The sequence below is a fragment of the Arachis hypogaea genome, chromosome 20 (genome assembly GCF_003086295.3).
Source record: "Arachis hypogaea cultivar Tifrunner chromosome 20, arahy.Tifrunner.gnm2.J5K5, whole genome shotgun sequence".
Taxonomy (NCBI): Eukaryota; Viridiplantae; Streptophyta; class Magnoliopsida; order Fabales; family Fabaceae; genus Arachis; species Arachis hypogaea.
In genome coordinates this window covers 117045359-117060907 of record NC_092055.1, presented here as the reverse complement: position 1 = coordinate 117060907, position 15549 = coordinate 117045359, and the positions used below count along the sequence as shown (strand labels likewise).

Genomic DNA, 15549 nt, shown 5'->3' with positions numbered 1-15549 from the left:
CCCCTCTTTTCTTCCACTCACAAAGGGATCCCTATACTGTGGTATAAAGGATCTCTATTATTATTATTATTTTTCTGTGCCTTCTTCTTTGTCATATAAGCAGGAGTAAGGATAAGAACATTCTTGTGGAAGCAGATCCAGAACCTAAAAGGACTCTGAAGAGAAAATTAAGAGAAGCTAAAATACAACAATCCAGAGATAACTTTTCAGAAATTTTCGAACAGGAAGAGAATATGGCAGCCGAAAATAATAATAATGTAAGGAAGATGCTTGGTGACTTTACTGCACCTAATTCCAATCTACATGGAAGAAGCATCTCCATTCCTGCCATTGGAGCAAACAACTTTGAGCTGAAACCTCAATTAGTTTCTCTGATGCAGCAGAACTGCAAGTTTCATGGACTTCCATCTGAAGATCCTTTTCAGTTCTTAACTGAATTCTTGCAGATATGTGATACTGTTAAGACTAATGGAGTAGATCCTGAAGTCTACAGGCTCATGCTTTTCCCTTTTGCTGTAAGAGACAGAGCTAGATTATGGTTGGATTCTCAACCTAAAGACAGCCTGAACTCTTGGGATAAGCTGGTCACGGCTTTCTTAGCCAAGTACTTTCCTCCTCAAAAGCTGAGCAAGCTTAGAGCTGATGTTCAAACCTTCAGACAGAAAGAAGGTGAATCCCTCTATGAAGCTTGGGAAAGATACAAACAGTTGACCAAAAAGTGTCCTTCTGACATGCTCTCAGAATGGACCATCCTGGATATATTCTATGATGGTCTGTCTGAGTTATCTAAGATGTCATTGGATACCTCTGCAGGTGGATCCATTCACCTAAAGAAAACGCCTGCAGAAGCTCAAGAACTCATTGACATGGTTGCTAATAACCAGTTCATGTACACTTCTGAAAGGAATCCTGTGAGTAATGGGACGCCTATGAAGAAGGGAGTTCTTGAAGTTGATACTCTGAATGCCATATTGGCTCAGAATAAAATATTGACTCAGCAAGTCAATATGATTTCTCAGAGTCTGCATGGAATGCAAGCTGCATCCAACAGTACTCAAGAGGCTTCTTCTGAAGAAGAAGCCTATGATCCTGAGAACCCTGCAATAGCAGAGGTAAATTACTTAGGTGAACCTTATGGAAACACCTATAACTCAACATGGAGAAATCATCCAAATTTCTCATGGAAGGATCAAAAGCCCCAACAAGGCTTTAATAATGGTGGAAGAAACAGGTTTAACAATAATAAACCTTTTCCATCATCAACTCAGCAACAGACAGAGAACTCTGAACAAAATGCTTCTAATTTAGCAAATCTAGTCTCTGATCTATCTAAAGCCACTGTAAGTTTCATGAATGAAACAAGGTCTTCCATTAGAAATTTGGAAGCACAAGTGGGCCAGCTGAGTAAAAGGATCACTGAAATCCCTCCTAGTACTCTCCCAAGCAATACAAAAGAGAATCCAAAAGGAGAGTGCAAGGCCATTGACATAAGCGCCATGGCCGAACCTGTGAGGAGAGGAGAGGACGAGAATCCCAAGGAGGAAGACCTCCTGGGACGTCCAGTGATCAATAAGGAGCTTCCCTCTGAGGAACTAAAGGACTCTGAGGCTCATCTAGAGACCATAGAGATTCCATTGAACCTCCTTATGCCCTTCATGAGCTCTGATGAGTATTCCTCTTCTGAAGAGAATGAGGATGTTACTGAAGAGCAAACTGCCAAGTTTCTTGGTGCAATCATGAAGCTGAATGCCAAATTGTTTGGCATTGATACTTGGGAAGTTGAACCTCCCTTGTTCATCAATGAACTAAGTGATCTGGATCAACTGACATTGTCTCAGAAGAGACAGGATCCTGGAAAGTTCATAATACCCTGCACCATAGGCACCATGATCTTTAAAGCTCTGTGTGACCTTGGTTCAGGGATAAACCTCATGCCCCTCTCTATAATAGAGAAACTGGGAATCTATGGGGTGCAAGCTGCTAAAATCTCACTAGAGATGGCAGACAGCTCAAGAAAACAGGCTTATGGACAAGTAGAAGATGTATGAGTAAAGGTTGAGGGCCTTTACATACCTACTGATTTCATAGTCCTGGATACTGGAAAGAAAGAGGATGAATCCATCATCCTAGGAAGACCTTTCCTGGCCACAACAAGAGCTGTGATTGATGTTGACAGAGGTGAAATAGTCCTTCAATGGAATGAGAACTCCCTTGTATTCAAAACTCAAGGATCTCCCTCTGCAACCATGGAGAGGAAGCAGCAAAAGCTTCTCTCCAAGCAGAGTCAACCAGAGCCCCCACAGTCAAACTCTAAGTTTGGTGTTGAACTCCCATATCCAAACTCTAAGTTTGGTGTTGGAGAGTCTCAACAAAGCTCTGCACATTTGTGAGGCTCCATGAGAGCCTACTGTCAAGCTATTGACATTAAAGAAGCGCTTGTTGGGAGGCAACCCAATATTTATCTAATTCTTATTTTTATTATTTTTCATGTTTTCTTAGGTTCATGATCATGTGGAGTCACAAAATAAATAGAAAAATTGAAAACGGAATCAAAAACAGCAGAAGAAAAATCACACCCTGGAGGAGCATCTGTCTGGCGTTCAGCGCCAGAACAGAGCATGGTTCTGGCGCTGAACGCCCAAAATGGGCAGCTTCTGGGTGCTGAACGCCAGAACAGGCATGGTTCTGGCGTTCAACGCCAGAAATGGCACACAAATGGGCGTTGAACGCCCAAAATGGCCACCAACCTGGCGCTGAACGCCCAGAGTTGGGTACAAAGGCATTTTTACATGCCTAATGGGTGCAGGGATGTAAATACCTTGACACCTCAGGATCTGTGGACCCCACAGGATCATCTCAGGATCTGTGGACCCCACAGGATCATCTCAGGACCTGTGGACCCCACAGGATCCCCACCTACCTCCACTCACTTTTTCTCACCACTCTCTTTCACACAACCCCATAAACACTCTTCCCTAAAAACCCCTCACCAATCACCTCAATCTCTCTTCCCCACTAAACTTTCACCACTCACATCCATCTCCTCTTCCCCATAAACCTACCTCATAAACTCCACCTACCATCAAAATTCAAAACCAATTTCCCACCCAAACCCACCCATATGGCCGAACCTTTACCCCTCCTCCCTTCCCTATATAAAGACCTCCATTCTTCATCAAATTCACACAACACACCCCTCTATACCCTTCTTGGCCGAAACCACATCTCCCTCTCCCTCTCCATATTTCTTCTTCTTCTTCTTCTATTCTTTTGTTTATTGCTCGAGGGCGAGCAATATTCTAAGTTTGGTGTGGTAAAAGCATAAGCTTTTTGTTTTTCCATTACCATTGATGGCATCTAAGACCGGAGAATCCTCTAGAAGAGGGAAAGGGAAGATAAAAGCTTCCACATCCGAGTCATGGGAGATGGAAAGGTTCATCTCCAAAGCCCATCAAGACCACTTCTATGATGTTGTGGCCAAGAAAAAGGTGATCCCTGAGGTCCCTTTTAAACTCAAAAGAAATGAGTATCCGGAGATCCGACATGAAATTCAAAGAAGAGGTTGGGAAGTTCTAACAAATCCCATCCAACAAGTCGGCATCTTAATGGTTCAAGAGTTCTATGCCAATGCATGGATCACCAAGAACCATGATCAAAGTAAGAACCCGGATCCAAAGAACTATGTTACAATGGTTCGGGGGAAATACTTAGATTTTAGTCCGGGGAATGTGAGGTTGGCGTTCAACTTGCCATACATGGAAGAGAACGCACGCCCCTACACAAGGAGAGTCAACTTTGATCAAAGGTTGGACCAAGTCCTTATGGACATATGTGTAGAAGGAGCTCAATGGAAGATTGACTCCAAAGGCAAGCCGGTTCAACTAAGAAGATTGGACCTCAAGCCTATAGCTAGAGGATGGTTGGAGTTTATTCAATGCTCAATCATTCCCACTAGCAACCGGTCTGAAGTTACTATAGACCGGGCCATCATGATCCATAACATCATGATTGGAGAAGAGGTGGAAGTTCATGAGATTATACCTCAAGAACTCTACAAGGTGGCTGACAAGTCCTCCACTATGGCAAGGTTAGCCTTCCCTCACCTCATTTTCCACCTATGCAATTCAGCTGGGATTGACATAGAGGGAGATATCCTCATCAAAGAGGACAAGCCCATCACTAAGAAAAAGATGGAGCAAGCAAGAGAGCCCAGTCATGGAGCTCAAGAGGCGCAAGAAGCTCATTTCCATGAGATCCCTGAGATGCCTCAAATGCACTTTCCTCCACAAAATTATTGGGAGCAAATCAACACCTCCCTAGGAGAATTGAGTTCCAATATGGGACAACTAAGGGTGGAACATCAAGAGCACTCCATCATGCTTCATGAAATAAGAGAAGATCAAAAAGCAATGAGGGAGGAGCAACAAAGACAAGGAAGAGACATAGAAGAGCTCAAGGACATCATTGGTTCCTCAAGAAGGAAACGCCACCATCACTAAGGTGGATTCATTCCTTGTTCTTCTTTCTTCTGTTTTTCGTTTTCTATGTGCTTATCTATGTTTGTGTCCCCATTACATGATCATTAGTAGTTAGTAACTTTGTCTTAAAGATATGAATGTCCTATGAATCCATCACCTCTCTTAAATGAAAAATGTTTTAATTCAAAAGAACAAGAAGTACATGAGTTTCGAATTTATCCTTGAACTTAGTTTAATTATATTGATGTGGTGACAATGCTTCTTGTTTTCTGAATGTATGCTTGAACAGTGCATATGTCTTTTGAAGTTGTTGTTTAAGAATGTTAAATATGTTGGCTCTTGAAAGAATGATGACTAGGAGACATGTTATTTGATAATCTGAAAAATCATAAAAATGATTCTTGAAGCAAGAAAAAGCAGCAAAGAACAAAGCTTGCAGAAAAAAAAAAGGGGGCGAAAAAAAAAAGAATAGAAAAAAAAATAGAAAGAAAAAGAAAAAGCAAGCAGAAAAAGCCAATAACCCTTAAAACCAAAAGGCAAGGGCAAATAAAAAGGATCCCAAGGCTTTGAGCATCAGTGGATAGGAGGGCCTAAAGGAATAAAATCCTGGTCTAAGCAGCTAAACCAAGCTGTCCCTAACCATGTGCTTGTGGCGTGTAGGTGTCAAGTGAAAACTTGAGACTGAGCAGTTAAAGTCAAGGTCCAAAGCAAAAGAAGAGTGTGCTTAAGAACCCTGGACACCTCTAATTGGGGACTTTAGCAAAGCTGAGTCACAATCTGAAAAGGTTCACCCAATTATGTGTCTGTGGCATTTATGTATCTGGTGGTAACACTAGAAAACAAAGTGCTCAGGGCCACGGCCAAGACTCATAAAGAAGCTGTATTCAAGAATCATCATACTGAACTAGGAGAATCAATAACACTATCTGAACTCTGAGTTCCTATAGATGCCAATCATTCTAACCTCAATAGATAAAGTGAGATGCCAAAACTATTCAAGAGGCAAAAAGCTATAAGTCCCGCTCATTTGATTGAAGCTATGTTTCATTGATAGTTTGGAATTTATAGTATATTCTCTTCTTTTTATCCTATTTTGATTTTCAGTTTCTTGGGGACAAGCAACAATTTAAGTTTGGTGTTGTGATGAGCGGATAATTTATACGCTTTTTGGCATTGTTTTTAGTATGTTTTTAGTAGGATCTAGTTACTTTTAGGGATGTTTTCATTAGTTTTTATGTTAAATTCACATTTCTGGACTTTACTATGATTTTGTGTGTTTTTCTGTGATTTCAGGTATTTTCTGGCTGAAATTGAGGGACTTGAGCAGAAATCAGATTCAGAGGTTGAAAAAGGACTGCTGATGCTGTTGGATTCTGACCTCCCTGCACTCAAAGTGGATTTTCTGGAGCTACAGAACTCAAAATGGCGCGCTTCCAATTGCGTTGAAAAGTAGACATCCAGGGCTTTCCAGAAATATATAATCGTCCATACTTTGGTCAAGAATTGATGACATAAACTGGCGTTCAACGCCAGCCTTTTGCCCAAATCTGGCGTCTAGCGCCAGAAAAGGATCCAAAACCAGAGTTGAACGCCCAAACTGGCACAAATACTGGCGTTCAACTCCACAAATGGTCTCTGCACGTGCAACACTTAGGCTCAGCCCAAACACACACCAAGTGGGCCCCGGAAGTGGATTTATTCATCAATTACTTACTCATGTAAACCCTAGTGACTAGTTTATTATAAATAGGACCTCTTACTATTGTATTAGACGTCTTTTTGACCATCTTTGGTCTCAGTTTTAATCCATTGTTCATCTTAGGAGACTATGGATCTCGTTTAGGGGGCTGGCCATCTCGGCCATGCCTGGACCTTCACTTATGTATTTTCAACGGTAGAGTTTCTACACTCCATAGATTAAGGTGTGGAGCTCTGCTGTTCCTCAAAGATTAATGCAAAGTACTACTGTTTTCTATTCAATTCATCTTATTTCGCTTCTAAGATATCCATTCGCACCCAAGAACGTGATGAAGGTGATGATTATGTGTGACGCTCATCATCCTTCCCCCTTATGAACGCGTGCCTGACAAACACTTCTGTTCTACATGAATTAAGCTAGAATGAGTATCTCTTAGATCTCCTAACCAGAATCTTTGTGGCGTAAGCTAGAATGATGGCAGCATTCAAGAGAATCCGGAAGGTCTAAACCTTGTCTGTGGTATTCTGAGTAGGATTCAATGATTGAATGACTGTGACGAGCTTCAAACTCGCGAGTGCTGGGCGTTAGTGACAGACGCAAAATGAGGGTGAATCCTATTCCAGCATGATCGGGAACCGACAGATGAATAGCCGTGCCGTGACAGGGTGCGTGAGCATATTATTCACTGAGAGGAGGGGATGTAGCCACTGACAACGGTGATGCCCTTGCATAAAGCCAGCCATGGAAAGGAGTAAGACTGATTGGATGAAGATAGCAGGAAAGCAGAGGTTCAGAGGAACGAAAGCATCTCCATTCGCTTATCTGAAATTCCTACCAATGAATTACATAAGTATTTCTATCCGGAGATCCGACATGAAATTCAAAGAAGAGGTTGGGAAGTTCTAACAAATCCCATCCAACAAGTCGGCATCTTAATGGTTCAAGAGTTCTATGCCAATGCATGGATCACCAAGAACCATGATCAAAGTAAGAACCCGGATCCAAAGAACTATGTTACAATGGTTCGGGGGAAATACTTAGATTTTAGTCCGGAGAATGTGAGGTTGGCGTTCAACTTGCCATACATGGAAGAGAACGCACGCCCCTACACAAGGAGAGTCAACTTTGATCAAAGGTTGGACCAAGTCCTTATGGACATATGTGTAGAAGGAGCTCAATGGAAGATTGACTCCAAAGGCAAGCCGGTTCAACTAAGAAGATTGGACCTCAAGCCTATAGCTAGAGGATGGTTGGAGTTTATTCAATGCTCAATCATTCCCACTAGCAACCGGTCTGAAGTTACTATAAGACCGGGCCATCATGATCCATAGCATCATGATTGGAGAAGAGGTGGAAGTTCATGAGATTATACCTCAAGAACTCTACAAGGTGGCTGACAAGTCCTCCACCATGGCAAGGTTAGCCTTTCCTCACCTCATTTGCCACCTATGCAATTCAGCTGGGATTGACATAGAGGGAGATATCCTCATCAAAGAGGACAAGCCCATCACTAAGAAAAAGATGGAGCAAGCAAGAGAGCCCAGTCATGGAACTCAAGAGGCGCAAGAAGCTCACTTCCATGAGATCCCTGAGATGCCTCAAATGCACTTTCCTCCACATAACTATTGGGAGCAAATCAACACCTCCCTAGGAGAATTGAGTTCCAATATGGGACAACTAAGGGTGGAACATCAAGAGCACTCCATCATGCTCCATGAAATAAGAGAAGATCAAAAAGCAATGAGGGAGGAGCAACAAAGACAAGGAAGAGACATAGAAGAGCTCAAGGACATCATTGGCTCCTCAAGAAGGAAACGCCACCATCACTAAGGTGGATTCATTCCTTGTTCTTGCTTTCTCTGTTTTTCATTTTCTATGTTATGTGCTTATCTATGTTTGTGCCTTCATTACATGATCATTAGTAGTTAGTAACTTTGTCTTAAAGATATGAATGTCCTATGAATCCATCACCTCTCTTAAATGAAAAATGTTTTAATTCAAAAGAACAAGAAGTACATAAGTTTAGAATTTATCCTTGAACTTAGTTTAATTATATTGATGTGGTGACAATGCTTCTTGTTTTCTGAATGTATGCTTGAACAGTGCATATGTCTTTTGAAGTTGTTGTTTAAGAATGTTAAATATGTTGGCTCTTGAAAGAATGATGACTAGGAGACATGTTATTTGATAATCTGAAAAATCATAAAAATGATTCTTGAAGCAAGAAAAAGCAGCAAAGAACAAAGCTTGCAGAAAAAAAAAGGGGGGGGGGGGCGAAAAAAAAATAAAAAAAAATAGAAAGAAAAAGAAAAAGCAAGCAGAAAAAGCCAATAACCCTTAAAACCAAAAGGCAAGGGCAAATAAAAAGGATCCCAAGGCTTTGAGCATCAGTGGATAGGAGGGCCTAAAGGAATAAAATCCTGGTCTAAGCGGCTAAACCAAGCTGTCCCTAACCATGTGCTTGTAGCGTGTAGGTGTCAAGTGAAAACTTGAGACTGAGCGGTTAAAGTCAAGGTCCAAAGTAAAAACAAAGAGTGTGCTTAAGAACCCTGGACACCTCTAATTGGGGACTTTAGCAAAGCTGAGTCACAATCTGAAAAGGTTCACCCAATTATGTGTCTGTGGCATTTATGTATCCGGTGGTAATACTGGAAAACAAAGTGCTTAGGGCCACGGCCAAGACTCATAAAGAAGCCGTGTTCAAGAATCATCATACTGAACTAGGAGAGTCAATAACACTATTCGAAATCTGAAGTTCCTATAGATGCCAATCATTCTGAACCTCAATGGATAAAGTGAGATGCCAAAACTATTCAAGAGGCAAAAAGCTATAAGTCCCGCTCATTTGATTGAAGCTATGTTTCATTGATAGTTTGGAATTTATAGTATATTCTCTTCTTTTTATCCTATTTTGATTTTCAATTGCTTGGGGACAAGCAACAATTTAAGTTTGGTGTTGTGATGAGCGGATAATTTATACGCTTTTTGACATTGTTTTTAGTATGTTTTTAGTAGGATCTAGTTACTTTTAGGGATGTTTTTATTAGTTTTTATGTTAAATTCACATTTCTGGACTTTACTATGAGTTTGTGTGTTTTTCTGTGATTTCAGGTATTTTCTGGCTGAAATTGAGGGACTTGAGCAGAAATCAGATTCAGAGGTTGAAGAAGGACTGCTGATGCTATTGGATTCTGACCTCCCTGCACTCAAAGTGGATTTTCTGGAGCTACAGAACTCTAAATGGCACGCTTCCAATTGCGTTAGAAAGTAGACATCCAGGGCTTTCCAGAAATATATAATAGTCCATACTTTGGCCAAGAATAGACGACGTAAACTGGCATTCAACGCCAGCCTTTTGCCCAAATCTGGCGTCCAGCGCCAGAAAAGGATCCAAAACCAGAGTTGAACGCCCAAACTGGCACAGAAACTGGCGTTCAACTCCACAAATGGCCTCTGCACGTGCTACACTTAAGCTCAGCCCAAACACACACCAAGTGGGCCCAGGAAGTGGATTTATGCATCAATTACTCACTCATGTAAACCCTAGTGACTAGTTTATTATAAATAGGACCTCTTACTATTGTATGAGACGTCTTTTTGACCATCTTTGGATCCTGGATTGTATTCTGATCCTGTGATCTCGTTTAGGGGGCTGGCCATCTCGGCCATGCCTGGACCCTTCACTTATGTATTTTCAACGGTAGAGTTTCTACACTCCATAGATTAAGGTGTGGAGCTCTGCTGTTCCTCAAAGATTAATGCAAAGTACTACTGTTTTCTATTCAATTCATCTTATTTTGCTTCTAAGATATCCATTCGCACCCAAGAACGTGATGAAGGTGATGATTATGTGTGACGCTCATCATCCTTCCCCCTTATGAACGCGTGCCTGACAAACACTTCTGTTCTACATGAATTAAGCTAGAATGAGTATCTCTTAGATCTCCTAACCAGAATCTTCGTGGCATAAGCTAGAATGATGGCGGCATTCAAGAGAATCCGGAAGGTCTAAACCTTGTCTGTGGTATTCTGAGTAGGATTCAATGATTGAATGACTGTGACGAGCTTCAAACTCGCGAGTGCTGGGCGTTAGTGACAGACGCAAAAGGAGGGTGAATCCTATTCCAGCATGATCGGGAACCGACAGATGAATAGCCGTGCCGTGACAGGGTGCGTGAGCATATTATTCACTGAGAGGAGGGGATGTAGCCACTGACAATGGTGATGCCGTTGCATAAAGCCAGCCATGGAAAGGAGTAAGACTGATTGGATGAAGATAGCAGGAAAGCAGAGGTTCAGAGGAACGAAAAGCATCTCCATTCGCTTATCTGAAATTCCTACCAATGATTTACATAAGTATCTCTATCCCTATTTTACTATATAATATTCGAAAACACCATTATCACTTTCTATCTGCCTGACTGAGATTTACAAGGTGACCATAGCTTGCTTCATACCAACAATCTCCGTGGGATTCGACCCTTACTCACATAAGGTATTACTTGGACGACCCAGTGCACTTGCTGGTTAGTTGTATCGAAGTTGTGACAATTATATATTGAGATCAGAGCACCAAGTTGCTCATGTTGCCGGGGATTGTTTGAGCCTGGACATCACAATTTCGTGCACCACTTTGCTTCAGAATTGAAGGTCTAAAACTGGCATTCAACGCTAGCCTCCAGCCCTATTCTAGCGTCCAACACCCAAGGGAGAAGAGACCAGCGTCCAACGCCCAAAAAGGACCCCCTAGCCAGCGTTCAACACTCTAGAGGCCTCCTAGCACATCGATCTCAATCAAGCTCAGCTCAAACACTCACCAAGTGGACTCCGGAGTGGATTTTTGCACTAAAAAACTATTTTACTGGTGTTATATAATCCTTAGTCATTAGCATAGTATTTATTTGAGAACTTTTACACTTTTAGGGAACAATTCGGAGGAGAGATCAAACACTTCTAGCATATTTTCGAATTTTACATTGTATTTTCTATCAGTATGAGTCTCTAAACCTCCTAGGTTGAGGTAAGGAGCTCTACTGAGTTTATATATTAATAAAGTACTACTGTTCTACTTTAATTTGTGCTTGATTCTCTATTCTAAGATGTATCTTCGTTCTTTATCCTTATGAATGCATTGAAATGGCATAAGGTTATCTCATTCTATATAGATTCAGAGTGAGTCTTTCATCGGACAATGATAAACCACTAGCTTGATTATCGATGAGCGGATAATTTATACGCTTTTTGGCATTATTTTTATTATGTTTTTAGTATATTTTAGTTAGTTTTTATTATGTTTTTATTAGTTTTTAAATAAAAATCATATTTATGGATTTTACTATGAGTTTGTGTGTTTTTCTGTGATTTCAGGTATTTTCTGGCTGAAATTGAGGGACCTGAGCAAAAATCTGATTCAGAGGCTGAAAAAGGACTGCAGATGCTGTTGGATTCTGACCTCCCTGCACTCGAAGTGGATTTTCTAAAGCTACAGAAGCCCAATTGGCGCGCTCTCAATTGCATTGGAAAGTAGACATCCTGGGCTTTTCAGAAATATATAATAGTTCATACTTTGCCCGAGATTTGATGGTCCAAACAGGCGTTCCAAGTCAGCTTAAGAATTCTGGCGTCAAAACGCCAGAACTGGCACAAAAGCTGGAGTTAAACGCCCAAACTGGCACAAAAGCTGGCGTTTAACTCCAAGAAAAGTCTCTACACATGGAAGCTTCAATGCTTAGCCCAAGCACACACCAAGTGGGCCCAGAAGAAGATTTTTGCATTAATTACCTATTTCTGTAACCCTAGGCTACTAGTTTTCTATAAATAGGACCTTTTGCTATTGTATTTTCATCTTGGTTCTTCAGGTTCCCTCTCTGGGGCCGAAGCCAATGACCACCATGATCACTTTTGTATTTTCAACAGTGGAGTTTCTACACACCATAGATTAAGGTGTGGAGCTCTGCTGTTCTTCATGAATTAATGCAAAGTACTATTGTTTTTCTATTCAATTCACGCCTACTTCTTCTCTAAGATATTCATTCGCACACAAGAACATGATGAATGTGATGATTATGTGACACTCATCACCATTCTCACCTATGAACGCGTGACTGACAACCACTTCCATTCTACATGCAAACAAGTTTGAATGTGTATCTCTTGGGTTTCTAATCTAAGATTGGAACCTTCGTGGTATAGGCTAGAATTATTGGCGGTCATTCCTGAGATCCGGAACGTCTAAACCTTGTCTGTGGTATTCTGAGTAAGATCTGGGAAGGGATGACTATGATGAGCTTCAAACTCGCGAGTGTTGGGCGTGTGACAGACGCAAATGGATCAATGGATCCTATTCCAACATGATCGAGAACCGACAGATGATTAGCCGTGCGGTGACAGCGTGCGTAGAATATTTTCACTGAGAGGACGGGAAGTAGCCATTGACAACGGTGATGCCCAACATAAAGCTTTCCATGGAAGGGAGTATGAATTATTGGAAGAAGGCAATGGGAAAGCAGAGGTTCAGGAGGAACAAAGCATCTTCATACGCTTATCTGAAATTCTCACCAATGAATTACATAAGTATCTCTATCTTTATTTTATGTTTTATTCATCTTTTAATTATCAATCTTCCATAACCATTTGAATCTGCCTGACTGAGATTTACAAGATGACCATAGCTTGCTTCAAGCCGACAGTCTCCGTGGGATCGACCCTTACTCACGTAAGGTATTACTTGGACGACCCAATGCACTTGCTGGTTAGTTGTGCGGAATTGTGACAAAGTGTGATTCACGTTTGAGAGCTCCAAGTTCTTTGGTGCCATTGTTGATGATCACAATTTTGTGCACCAAGTTTTTGGCGCCGTTGCCGGGGATTGTTCGAATTTGGACAACTGACGGTTCATCTTGTTGCTTAGATTAGGTACTTTTCTTTTTATTTTTCAGAATTTTTAAGAATGAATTCTAGAGCTTCAAGGTGATGTTCTTATCATCACAAAAGCTGATTAATTCTCATCAATTTAGCTGTTGAATGCAATGTCCTGCTGAAGCTTGACTAGCCATGTCTAATCCTTTTTGGACTGAAGCTTTAGACTAACATTGCATGATTTCTGGAATTCTTATTAAAAATTTGAATCCCTTTATTTTCTTTTCCACTCAATTTTCAAAAAATCACAAAAAAAAAAAATTTATAAAACCATAAAAATCAAAAATATTTTATGTTTCTTGTTTGAGTCTAGTATCAATTTTAAGTTTGGTGTTAATTGCATGTCTTTATTCTTCTTGCATTTTTCGAATATATGCATTATGTTCTTCATTGATCTTCAAGTTGTTCTTGATGATTTCAGTGCTCTGATCTTTAATTTCTCTTATTTTGTATCTTTTGTTGTTTCTTACATGCATTTTCAAATCGCTATAGTCCTTAGTACACAAACTTCTAAGTTTGGTGTCTTGCATGCATTGTTTATTTGATCTTAGTTGCATTCTTTTTATTATTGTTTCTCATCATTTAAAAAAAAATTTAAAAAAAACTTTTAAATTGTGTCTTTTCAAGTCAATAACACAGAGAATTGAAGATTCAGAACATTCAGCAGAGGAATTACACAGAAAAAGCTGGCCGTTCAAAACGCCCAGTGAAGAAGGAAAACTGGCGTTTAAATGCCAGCCAGGGTACCTGGCTGGGTGTTTAATGCCCAAAAAGGTAGGATTTTGGGAGTTAAACGCCAGGATGACACTAGAGGGAAGATTTTGTTTTTAATTCAAATCTTTTTCAAATTTTCATAATTTTTCAAAATCAAATCTTTTTCAAATCATATCTTTTCAATCATATCTTTTCAAAATCAATTTCCTTTCAATTTTTTTTTATTTATCATTATTTTTCAAAAATCCTTGCTACAATTAATAATTTAATTCAAAATTTTCTAGTTGTTACTTGCCTATTAAGAAAGGATCAAAAGTTTTAATTCTAGAATCATATCTTATAATTTCTTGTTAGTCAAGTAATCAACTTTAATTTTAAAACTTTCTCTTTTTAATTTGATCTTCAATCATATCTTCTCAATCATATCTTTTCAATCACATCTCATTCAAAATTAATTTTCAATCATATCTTTTTAATTTCTAATTTCAAAATCTTTTTCAAAACCACTTAATTTCTTTCCCAATCTTAATTTTCGAAAATCTCAATCAAATTTTCAAATTTCTTTTTATTATCTCAAAAAAAATTTTTAATTTAGTTTTCAAAAATTCTTCCCCTCTTCTCACATCCTTCTATTTAAGGGACTAACACTCCTCCTCAAGGTGCAATTCGAACTCTATCCCTCTTGATAAGTTTGAATTCTCCTCTCTCTACCTCCTCCTTCTATTCTTCTTTTCCTCTAACACCTCAAGGAATCTCTATACTGTGACATAGAGGACTCCATACTTCTTATCTCTTTCATATGAGCAGGAGTAAGGACAAAAGCATTCTTGTTGAGGCTGATCCTGAACCTGAAAGGACCTTGAAGTGAAAGCTAAGAGAAGCTAAAGTACAACTCTCTGTAGAGGATCTAACAGAACTTTTCAAACAAGAAGAAGTCATGGCAGCTGAAAATAACAATGCCAACAATGCAAGGAAGATGCTTGGTGACTTTACTGCACATACTCCCGACTTCTATGGGAAAAGCATCTCAATCCCTGCCATTGGAGCAAACAACTTTGAGCTTAAGCCTCAATTAGTTTCTCTAATGCAAAAGAATTGCAAGTTTCATGGACTTCCATTGGAAGATCCTTATTAGTTCTTAGCTGAATTCTTGCAAATCTGTGACACTGTCAAGACCAATGGGGTTGATCCTGAGGTCTACAGACTTATGCTTTTTCCCTTTGCTGTAAGAGACAGAGCTAGAACATGGTTGGACTCACAACCTAAAGAAAGCCTGAAATCTTGGAAAAAGCTAGTTAATGCCTTCTTGGCAAAGTTCTTTCCACCTCAAAAATGGAGTAAGCTTAGAGTAGAAGTCCAAACCTTCAGACAGAAGGAAGGTGAATCCCTCTATGAAGCTTGGGAAAGATACAAGCAATTGATCAGAAGGTGCCCTTCTGACATGCTTTCAGAATGGAGCATCATAGGTATATTCTATGATGGTCTGTCTGAACTATCCAAGATGTCATTGGATAGCTCTACTGGAGGATCTCTTCATCTGAAGAAGACGCCTGCAGAAGCTCAGGAACTCATTGAAATGGTTGCAAATAACCAATTCATGTACACTTCTGAAAGGAATCCTGTGAATAATGGGACAAATCAGAAGAAAGGAGTTCTTGAAATTGATACTCTGAATGCCATATTGGCTCAGAATAAAATATTGACTCAGCAAGTCAATATGATTTCTCAAAGCCTGTCTGG

The 15549-nt window shown here is 40.0% G+C and overlaps 2 non-coding genes across 2 annotated transcripts; both read right to left on the bottom strand.

The window, feature by feature from the left end:
• Positions 1-629: 629 nt before the first annotated feature.
• On the bottom strand, positions 630-733 carry LOC112787758 (small nucleolar RNA R71). Its single transcript, XR_003195152.1, has one exon. It is a non-coding gene; the product is annotated as a small nucleolar RNA R71 (small nucleolar RNA).
• A 14415-nt stretch (positions 734-15148) lies between these two features.
• Positions 15149-15256, bottom strand: LOC112787230 (small nucleolar RNA R71). The gene has a single exon (XR_003194653.1). It is a non-coding gene; the product is annotated as a small nucleolar RNA R71 (small nucleolar RNA).
• Between the last annotated feature and the right edge of the window lie 293 nt (positions 15257-15549).